General features: G+C 38.0%; 1 long non-coding RNA gene across 2 annotated transcripts; it reads right to left on the bottom strand.

The window, feature by feature from the left end:
- Positions 1-5,650: 5,650 nt before the first annotated feature.
- LOC136697999 (uncharacterized) lies at positions 5,651-11,441 on the bottom strand. Of its 2 annotated transcripts, none has more exons than XR_010802781.1 (3): positions 11,176-11,441; positions 8,921-8,987; positions 5,651-6,895 (listed from the first exon to the last, which is right to left on the bottom strand). It is a non-coding gene; the product is annotated as an uncharacterized lncRNA (long non-coding RNA). The 2 variants fall into 2 exon arrangements; XR_010802780.1 differs by lacking the exon at positions 11,176-11,441 and adding an exon at positions 9,116-9,405.
- Between the last annotated feature and the right edge of the window lie 337 nt (positions 11,442-11,778).

The raw sequence follows: 11,778 nt of genomic DNA, 5'->3' as shown, positions 1-11,778 counted from the left end.
ATGAGTAATAAATAATTTTAAAGGGTTATATTGACATGTTTAAGCACAGGCATCCCCATATTCACAATGAAAATAAATGGTTAGCGTAGCATAGTTGGCTAGCGCCATAATTACTAAATTAACTCACGGATGCAAAACTCAGTGTATCCCAGCTAATAGCGCTCTTCTTCGCCACGTAGGGCTTCTCAGGTCCACCAGCTCGGTGATTTTGTTTAAAGAGGGTTTACTTGCTAACACTGCAGTTTTTTTACTAAATAAATCCAGCTTTTTATCTATCTTTCTTTCTTTCTTCTGCAGATGCCTTCTGCTCACGACGGCTGCCCAAACCAAAAGAAAGAACTAGGTCCAGATCAGCAGAATTACCTGCGCTTATCAATGTAGTCAATCACCTTATTGGCTGTAGCGTGTGACGTACTACTATATAAATTAAATATTCTCAAAAATATATAACATAATTATTTTTTAAGTGAATAAAGTTTCTTTTCCTCACATATTTGTGTCTTTATTTATTTATAATATTTTCAAAGGTTTCAGCTTTAGTCTAGCTGAACTTTTGTGCCCTTTTAATAATAAAATATTCTTTTAATATCTCAGGCTTTTACACCCTCCCCACTTGAACATATGCACGTCCCTGTGCATCTGTATGGCTGTACAGTAATAGGTTTGGTATGGGGATGAGGTAAGTAATCAGGTTCTGGACTAACTCTCAAAGCTTCAGTCAAAGCTGTGCTCAGGCCATGAAATAAGGACTGAACAATGGAGACCATTGGGTTTCCAAACTGAGCATAGTGCAGGCGCTCAGGTTGCTCTCTTTTACGCTTAGACCGTCTGACACAATCTGGTTCACCAGAGCCAGTGTCTTCACTCAATTCGCTCTGTTCAACCCCAGGCAGAGCATCTTGGGTTTGTCTTTCAGCTTCCACTTGGGTACTTGAATCTTGGTCTTTCTCAACCTCTGACTCAGTAAGGGATTCAGGTGACATTACAGGTATGTCAACATACATTCTTCCATCAAGCGTTGAAATGTGCTTGGCGCGTTTGTGATTCCTTGTGGCATAAAATAGAATTCCCAAAAGTCAAGGGGACACACAAATGCAGTCTTGGGTTTATCAGTCTCTTCAACTTCAATTTGGTAGTACCCTGATTTCAAGTCTAACACAGAGAACCATTTTGATCCTGTGAGCATGGAAAAGGTTTCCTCTAAGTTTGGAAGAGCATAAGCATCTTTAACTGTTTGAAGGTTCAGCTTCCTGTAGTCTATGCATAAGCGCACATCTCCGTTTTTCTTTGGGAGATTGTGGTCACCTGGGAACCAGTATCCAGTAGACAATTTGTCTGAGTTTCTCTAATTTTTACTCGAGCTGTGCACTCAGTCCTTTAGGTATAACGCAGGATTGTTTTGTTTGTGCACATTTTAGTGAAGCTCGTTGAGTATGTGGTTTTTCAGCTTTCTTGATAGTGGGACGTGAATGAGCTTCAGTTCCTGGCTGTCCCATGACAGAAACTGGCTTCAGTTTAAAGGGTTCTGTTCATCTTCCCATACTCTTTGTCTTTCTCTTAACTCTTTTCTCTTAGCAGCAACAAGAGCAGGATTCACGTCTGCCTCGCAATTGGCCACGATGTGTCCATCTTCTCCGCAACGGAAACAATAACAGGGCTTTGGCTTTTCACTGGTATGTTTCTTAGCCTGAGGTTTTTTATTTTTCTTCTGTGCATGGTCAGGTTTTGTAGGTCTAGGTTGTGTCAGTGGTTCTCCTGTTGAAGACTCCACACTGGTGTTTCTTATACTTTTCTTTGTCAAAATGGAAGTTAACTGGCTCTTAATCTGAGCAAGTCCTTTTCTTAATTCGCTCATTTCACTGGAATCTGGCTCAACCTGAAGTACACTACTGTTGTACATACTGTGTAAGTGCACTGCTACTTTTTGTCTTCCTAAGCCTAGGTGCTGTTTTCTTCTTGCAACTATAGCTTCATACTTGTTTTCAGCTGTATGCAGTAGTAGCAGCAACTCAGCGAACGGTGGGGGTGTTTTATCTTGTGCTCTAGCTGTAGGTCTTTTAGCAAACTATCATTCCAGCAGCCCCTGCAAAACTGCTTAAGGAGATGCTGATTAATATCACAAGCCTTAACTCCACCTGCTCTTTCAGCTTGACTCGGTGTAGACTGAAGACGTTGCAGGTATGCTGGCGGTTTTTCTCCTGCATCTTGCAGAGTGCTCATGAATTGTGCAAACAACTCTTCTCCATCCTCCACAGTACCATAGGCTGAATCCAACAACTCCAAATATTTTGTAGCTGCAGCCCCTGGACTAATGATTATATCAGTAGTGGGGGACAGAAGACTTAAGGATCCTGCGCGTTATTTCCCTATCAGGGCCCAACAGGCACAGGACGTCAATTTGACGTCAGAAAGGCGTTTGTCTCTAACGTTGGACAGACGTTGAGTTTTAGTTGGAAATGAAAATCGGGTTGACGTCAAAGCCCGACGTTGCCTTGACAACAATTTTCATTGTTGGACAGACGTTGAATTTTTGTTGGAAATGAAATCGGGTTGACGTCAAAGCCCGACGTTGCCTTGACAATTTTCAACGTTGGACAGACGTTGATTTTTAGTTGGAAATGAAAATCGGGTTGATGTCTAAACCCAACATTGATGTGACATCAAAACTCAACATTGGTTAGACATTGAAATATGGTTAGTAATCAAAGTCAGATATTACTCAAAAATTAACGTTGGGATGACGTCAAGCTCCAATGTTGTGTAGTTGGTGATTTTTAGTTGGAAATGAAAATCGGGTTGACATCTAAACCCAACATTGATGTGACATCAAGAACCAACATTGGTTAGACGTTGAAGTATGGTTAGTAATCAAAGTCAGATATTACTCAAAATTTAACGTCAGGATGATGTCATGCTCCAATGTTGTATAGATGTTGATTTTTAGTTGGAAATGAAAATCGAGTTGACATCAAATCCAAACATTGGTGTGACATCAAGACTCAATGTAGTTTAGACATTGAATTATGATTAGTAATCACCTGCGTGAAGCTGGCCCCTCATATGATGAGAAACGGAATAAAAACGTGTCCTTTCGTTAGTGCTGCGTTTTTGCTCGTTTGTGCCGCAAAATCATCGCTTGTGCTGGTACCGTTTTTGAAGAATTAGCCATTATATCTTATTACCTGTTTCGTAACGCAGCCCCTCATTAGTGGCCAAATCGCGCCAAAGTGGTCTCATTCGTTCGTGCCTCGTTTGTGCTGGTTTGTGCCGTTAAAAGCAACGCTAGAACCATTTTCCTTCTTGTGTTATTCAGCCGTAAAGTTCCAACGAGTGACGTCACTCAGCCCCTCATCAATGTCCAATTCACACCAAAGTTTCCAGCTAGCATCAAAGCCCGACGTTGCCTTGACAATTTTCAACGTTGGACAGACGTTGATTTTTAGTTGGAAATGAAAATTGGGTTGACGTCTAAACCCAACATTGATGTGACATCAAGACTCAACGTTGGTAAGATGTGGAAATATGGTTTGTAATCAAAGTCAGATATTACTCAACAATTAACGTCAGGATGACGTCAAAATCCAACGTTGTGTAGATGTTGATTTTTAGTTGGAAATGAAAATTGGGTTGACGTCTATACCCAACATTGATGTGACATCAAGACTCAACGTTGGTTAGACATGGAAATATGGTTAGTAATCAAAGTCAGATATTACTCAAAAATTAACGTCAGGATGACATCAAACCCCAACGTTGTGTAGATGTTGATTTTTAGTTGGAAATGAAAATCGGGTTGATGTCTAAACCCAACATTGATGTGACATCAAAACTCAACGTTGGTTAGACATTGAAATATGGTTAGTAATCAAAGTCAGATATTACTCAAAAATTAACGTTGGGATGACGTCAAGCGCCAATGTTGTGTAGTTGGTGATTTTTAGTTGGAAATGAAAATCGGGTTCCAACGAGTGATGTCACTCAGCCCCTCATCAATGTCCAATTCACACCAAAGTTTCCAGCTAGCAAAATTGCATCGGCCCACACTCGTGCCGAATCACGCCCAAAAGCGATTTGGACGTTGATGAGGGGCTGAGTGATGTCACTCTTTGGAACTTTACGGCTGAATAACTCAAGAAGGAAAATGGTTCTAGCATTTCTTTTAAAGGCACGAACGAATGAGACCACTTTGGCGCGATTTGGCCACTAATGAGGGGCTGCGTTACGTAACAGGTAATAAGATATAATGTCTAATTCTTCAAAAACGGTACCAGCACAAACAATGATTTTAGCGGCACAAATGAGCACAAACGCAGCTCTAACGAAAGGACACATTTTTATTCCGTTTCTCATCATATGAGGGGCCAGCTTCACGGAGGTTTAGTAATCAAAGTCAGATATTACTCAAAAATTAACATTTGGATGACGTCAGGTCCAATGTTCTATAAATGTTGTTTCAGTTGTAAATGAAAATCCTGTATTTGACGTCTAAACCCAACACTGGTGTGACATCGAGACTCAACACTACCGTATTTCACATTTACAGCATACTACTGTAATTAAATAATACAATACTTTACTGTAAAAACTGATTTACAGTAAATAACTGGCAGCTGAGCTCCCAGATAATTACTGTATTTTTACAGAAACATTAATGTATTTCAACTTTACAAAATACTACTGTAATTGAATAAAACTTTACTGTAAATATTGGGATTTACAGTAAATACCTGGCAACAGAGTTTCCAGCCAATTACTGCATTTTTACAGGAACAAGATTGTATTTAAAATTTACAGAATACTACTGTAATTGCATAATACAATGTTTTACTCTAAATATTTAAATGTACAGTAATACTTTCAGAAACAATACCTTTTTACAGAAGAACACTAATTACAAACAGTATCTAAATTACATTCAATTCTTTATGTATACTGAACAATACCTGTCACGGGGACGTGAAGGGTGGACTAACGGAGGCGGACACACTCGCTACAACACAGATAATTTATTATAGAAATAACAAAACAAACGAACTAGAGGAGAAACATGAAATAACACGGCTTAGAATGTAGAAAAAGAACACAAAACAACACTACAGGACTGGGGCATGAAACAGGCAAGAGACCGAACGAGAACGAGAATGAGAAACGAGCTAGAGAAACAAAACAACAATAACAACAAATGACTAGGAATGACGGCACGACTGGGATAGGAAACGAACAATACAAATGACAATAACAAATGACCGATCACAGGAAGTGACAAAACCGGAACTTATATACATCAACAAACAAGAGACACCTGACACATAACGAGGGAAAATGACAAGGAGGCGGAACAAAGGTGGAGCTAGGGTGGAACGAGGGCGGAGATAGGAATAACAACAGACAGAGCCACATGGCAGGGGAAAATAAACAGGATTGGGCCAGGATGTGACAATACCAGCACGTAATATTTTGTATTAAGATTATAGCGTTACTATTAAATAAAAAAAAAAAAAAATCAAAAGTCTGCCAAGCATGAATACTTTAAAAATACTATAACCATAACATAAACAAAAGAAGTCCAAATCTACATTTAGAATTAAAATCAGTAATACTTTATTAAAACCGAATATATGCAAAATGTGGACAAATTTCAAGTACTCCATAACATGTTAAAATCATTTATACTTTTACTTGAACTTTATATTTTTGCCCCTTATATGCTTTTTTTTCTAACCAAAAATACTTCCCAATACCCAATTACATTATTGCCTTGATGAATTACAAGAAAGGTGCCCAAATCTTTAAAGTAAAACATTACGTTATATCACATGACTTTTGATCTTACCAGACAACACAAATAGTGACCGTAAAACATCATGAAAAATGTAATAAAAAAATATGTAATCTGGATTACTAAAACTTGGTATTTCAAATATCATCAGTGAACCCAACATGTTACTGACTTAGAGTCAGTTTTGTGTTGAACATGACCATTTAAATATAAACCGGATTCCAAAAAAGTTTGGACACTAAACAAATTGTGAATAAAAACTGAATGCAATGATGTGGAGGTGCCAACATCTAATATTTTATTCAGAATAGAACCCAAATCACAGATCAAAAGTTTAAACTGAGAGAATGTATCATTTTAAGGGAAAAATATGTTGTTTCAAAATTTCATGGCATCAACAAAAAGTTGGGACAAGGCCATTTTTTACCACTGTGTGGCATCCCCCCTTCTTCTTACAACACTCAAAAGATGTCTGGGGACAGAGGAGACCAGTTTCTCAAGTTTAGAAATAGGAATGCCCTCCCATTCATGTCTAATTCAGGCCTCTAACTGTTCAATCGTCTTGGGCCTTCTTTGTCGCACCTCCCTCTTTATGATGCACCAAATGTTCTCTATAGGTGAAAGATCTGGACTGGAGGCTGGTCAGTACCCGGATCCTTCTCCTATGTAGCTATGATGTTGTGATTGCTGCAGAATGTGGTCTGGCATTATCTTGTTGAAAAATGCAGGGTCTTCCTCAATTTCAAGCTCAATTTCCTTTTTCCAGCCACTTATTGCTACTTGTCCCAGCTTTTTTGGGATTTGTTGACACTGAAATTTTGAATCAACATATATATTTTTTTAAATGTTACATTTATTCAATTTAAACTTTTGATCTGTCATCTACGTTCTATTACGAATAAAATATTGACATTTGCCATCTCCACATCATTGCATTCAGTTTTTATTCACAATTGTTTAGTGTCCCAAATTTTGGAATCCGGTTTGTAAATAAAATTTCAACTTTCAAAAGTCCATTAGTTTCTTTAAAGAGAGGATACACGCGGATGCATGGTTCAGGACTTCTTGGTTGCTCTTTACGTTGACCACCCCTGGGGATTTGTACCAATGAGGCATCTATAAAAATAAAAATTCCATAGTTAGTAACATAGCATGTGGAAATAAAGGCACAATTTTGTACACAAGAGGATATAGTAAGGGGAAGATCAGATGAGATCATGGGCAAGACAATTTTTAAAATTAAACATAGCACAAAAATAAGGATATTTTTGTTTGGTAGATTATATCTTATATAATATATATCTTATATCTTCATCAACAATGCTTCTTGGCAATAAATCTTATATTGTTGGAATCATGTTAATTTCCTTTTGAAATGGTGCCACATTTATAAGGAACATGCATTTGTGGGATAAGTAGTAGAAATGAATACGTGGGTTGTGCCAATGAAACATTAGCCCAATCCTCTCTGCTGATGCCAAAGAGCTTATTCTGCCATTGACTCGTTTGGTAAGTTGTGACTGGCGTTTGTCTGTGACTGAAGTTTGAAGGAACAAGACATATTGGCAATTTAACAATGTATTCTTTTAACAAATAGGAGCTTCAGTAGCGTGTGGAAGAACCATAAACAGCCAAAACAGCCCAGGACTTTCTCTTCATGATGGTCACCATCCTGGTTACACACTGCTGGTCACACACGTGGTTGTGTTGGTCACTGTGGCATGAACAGCACGCCCAAGCTGATCCCACAAGTGTTCATTGGGGTTGAGGTCAGGAGCTGGCAGTCCATTCCATCCTCTCCACTACCAAATTCTGGAGGTAGTCTCTGATAAACACCGCTCTGTGGGGGCAAGTGTTGTCATTTTGGAGGATAGAGTTTGGTCCCACACTGTGGAGATATGGGATTGCCACTGGTTGTAGAATTTCATCTCAATATCTTTTTCTGCATTGAGATTGCTTCCAATGATGATAAGCCTCATTTTTCAAGTTAAGGGGATGCCGCATCACACCATCACACAAAATAAGCTGTTTGGCACTGGCAGTGAGTATTTGACAAATTTTTCACTGGCGCAACCCACATACTCAGCTCCACTGCTCATCTCACAAAAGCATGTTTCTTACAAATGTGGCATCATTTAAAAGAGAAATTAACAGTAATGGTATAAGGTTTATTGGCAAGAAGCACTGTTACAACAAAGAAATAATCTACCAGACACAAATTTCCTTATTTTTGTGCTTGTTTATTTTTCTGCAAGTAATCAGAGCAAATGAGTGAGGTAAAGGGTGAATTACATTAATAATTACAGTTAGATAATGCAGCATGTCCTATTTGGTGCTAAAAATAAACACAAACTTTGACATTGTATTTTGTTATGGCTTTCATAATGTCATATTGTATCATATATCTCCATTTCTTTTAGGCATATCGAGATATGAATTTTTGGTCATATCTCCCAGCCCTAGTTGTCAATAATTTCAATATTTCATAGTAATCCTGTATTTGACCTTAAATTTCACATATCAAAAGCACAATTTTCAGCTGCATCAAATAATTCCCACAATGACCCTAATTAGAATTAAATGGTTGCAACAGATGAATGAACGACAGTAAACAGTAACTGCTCTTCATAATAATTTCATAAAGAATTATCCAACAGAAACGGGTCAAAATTTTAATAAGCAGTTACCTTCAGATAATTTTAGAATTTTGTAATCCATTTTCATACATAGGGTTTCTGCATCAGTAAATTTATCATATTTCAAGGTTTTTATATATATTAATACTTTTAATTACAGGTAAGATGACATGAAATAGAGGCTAGTTTAATTCAGAGAAGGAAGTAAACAAGTAGAGAGAGAGAGAGAAAGAAAGAAAGAAACAAATACAAAGAATACAATTTTTTACTTCTGGATTAACTCAATTATATGTTAAATTTCCTGTCGATATTGGAAATTGAAATTTTAGTACAAGGAGAATAGGGCTGCCTTTCCAGAAATTAATGGAGGCTTGAGCAAACATAGGTCACTTGTCCTTCCACTGTCAGCAAACATCTTGCATTGGTCAAAAATTCCACTGTAATTAATTAAAATATTTCTTAAACTTTTGTCATTCTGGTGTATCTTGCAATTATATATACATACCCAGAATAAACATCTGAGGACTCACAAGCAGGTTAAGGGTTTCAAAATCAGCAGCTGTGGCACTTGCCTAAATGATGAGAATATAAATTCTTTTAAGTCTTCAACATTTACCACTGCAGTTTTCAATGACATGTCAAATTAAAACCTATATGATATAGCCTAGGTCTAGTTTCAGTTTTGCTGTTTTAATGATACCTGTAAATGTGAGCCTTAAATGCAGCCAACTTCCTGAAAGTCATGGCACAACGAGACTCTCCACATTTAAAACATATAGTACAGAGAAATAAGATGTCATATGTATTACAAAAACCAACACACTACATTTGTGATCACAGAACTGGTAGCCAACATTTAGTATTTAGACACCTTAAATGCAATACTCTTAAACTCTGATAAACAATTAAAATGTACACACACAAACACTTAGCCAAGCTAATTAATTTACTAGTTTTGTATACCTGGCTAGCAAATAGGTTCTTCCCTTCAAAATCTGACTATAAACTAAATAACAAAAATGGGAGTCTCAAATCAGATTTGGAATGGTATGGAGCCCCTAAAGGGACTGGGGGAAAAATAATAAAAAAAAAACTAGTGATTTTGTGTTCCCTTGCAAACATTATTGCATTCCCTCGCAAATACATTGCACTGCTTTGCAAATGTTTAATGATACACAATTGTCTTTGTTACGGAGCCCCTAAAGGGACTGGGGAAAAAAAAAAGACTTTTGCGTTCCTTCGCAAATAGTTTTGCATTCCTTCGCAAACACAATTGCGTTACCTCGCAAATACTTTGTGGGCTCCGTAGTACTGTGCTTGCTGTGCGTGTCAGGTGAACTATGGAGCAGCTCATTGAATTTTACTCTGATCTTGGACTGAAATATAAAGACATAGCATTTCTTCTCAGCAGAAAACATGGATATGTTATTGGGGAGCGCCAACTGAAACATTTGATGCTGTGTTGTTAATTGCTTAGCAAAGAGGATGAGAGAATTTAAAGTGCAAGCGCATGGACAAAGGTTACGTGAACAGTATAAAGATACAGACAATGAACACAGTTTCCAATCAGTGGGAGAGAAAGGAGACCAAAATAAATGTGTAGCTATTGGTAGTGTATTGGAGTAATGTGTGTAAAAGTCAGTCAGAAAAGGGTATCCTGTTTTTACTGCAGCTTTATTAAAAAAAACAATTCCCAGTGTCTGGAGTCAGCGCGCTGAGCCACGTCTCTGTAAAAATTAGTCCGCAGTGTGCCCTGAGATCTCTTTGTGTTGCGCCTTACACCCTCCATCTTGTTATTGAATGACCGGAGTCTTTGCTTGGTAAAGGTTTTTCGTTAAGATTCTTAGCTTGACCCCTACCCCAGTCAATAACAATAAAAAAAACACAGCCGTCCACACTTTCTTTCTTTCATGAAGCAGCCTACGTTTCATACACCTGTTACTATGGAAATACGTGGAACTACGGCGTTCTGACTAGCACTTTCAGGATGCTACATAACATATATAAACCTGTTGTTGACAACTTCTGATGTTAGGCAGTTCCTTACAGATGTATGAACGATTCGCACTGGCAACAAAACTGTGTGTTAGTAGAGATAAATAAATACATATATAATATCTGTTTCAAGTGGCTGGATTTCACTGGAAACTGCAGTGTCCTGATGTGTTGACTGAGCCACAAAGACAATTGTATATCATAAAATATTTGCAAAGGAGCGCAATGTATTTGCGAGGGAACGCAATTGTGTTTGCGAGGGAATGCAAAATCAATAGTCTTTTTAAAAATTTTTCCCCCAGTCCCATTAGGGGCTCCGTAGAATGGAGCTCAAAATTCTGCAGCAAAATACAGTAGCCTATAATTCTCAATACAGCACAAAGTAAAATCTATTTCACAGCAAAATCTCCCCCCATCTTGCACCTCGTTCACACCTGACACTCCAAATATATATTAGCTAATAATCTGGAATGGAGTTTGTCTAGCTAAAATTACATGTTCTACGTTTACAATTCTCTGTTATAATGAACGTAGCTAGTTTGACCAAACTGACCAATATCAATGACCAGAATCCCTGTCCATCTCTATGTTTATATTTCCCTCCGTTCTCTTCTTTAAGAAGCATTACTCTGCTAGCTAACTAAAACTCGAATAGTACCCGCAAGACTGGACTTTGAGTTTACAATTGTTTGTACAGTTAAATTATCCTTCTCTACCTGGTGGTCTCTACTATGCTAAATATAAATAAATAATGCTACGACTGACCCGTCCTTTCACCGGCAGCCTGTTTCAATGGAGCAGAACCCTCTCTTTGTTTTCTTCCCACCTCTTCTCTCCTACCTTTCCCTCAGCCTCCTGCTTGTAAGCCGTCACAAAACTGGTGATATCTCAGGCTCCAATCCCCTCCAACGGACTAATTTGAGGGGGGTGGGGGGACGCCAGTTGACAATAAAACGACAATAAAACATTAACATTTTTTGGGAGCAAACAAGTGTGCAAATTCCACAGGACTTATCTGGTTAAATGTTCGCGGCTATCATAACTAGCACCATCTATCTTGCTAAAAAGCAGTACCAAGACAATGTGGTTGGAAATGTTTAGAGCTGTATGATTAAAACATACATTTACTCATTACTTTTGTTCCAAAATCCCTAAAGTACGACAACGCTTGCAGCCTCTGAATACGTTTTGTCTCTTCCTTTTCGTCTCTTTCTCTCCGTCTCTGTTCTCGTCACCCCACCCCCAGGGAACCGTTAGCCCCGTTCTCGCTAAACGCCCCACCCTCAACAAAATAATTTAAATTCATAAAACAATATTAACGCAAATCATCATCATCATCATCTTTTAAGCTTGTCCATTTCAGGTTCG

The sequence above is a fragment of the Hoplias malabaricus genome, chromosome 5 (genome assembly GCF_029633855.1).
Source record: "Hoplias malabaricus isolate fHopMal1 chromosome 5, fHopMal1.hap1, whole genome shotgun sequence".
NCBI classification, from domain to species: Eukaryota; Metazoa; Chordata; class Actinopteri; order Characiformes; family Erythrinidae; genus Hoplias; species Hoplias malabaricus.
This window is presented reverse-complemented; position numbering and strand designations above follow the sequence as displayed.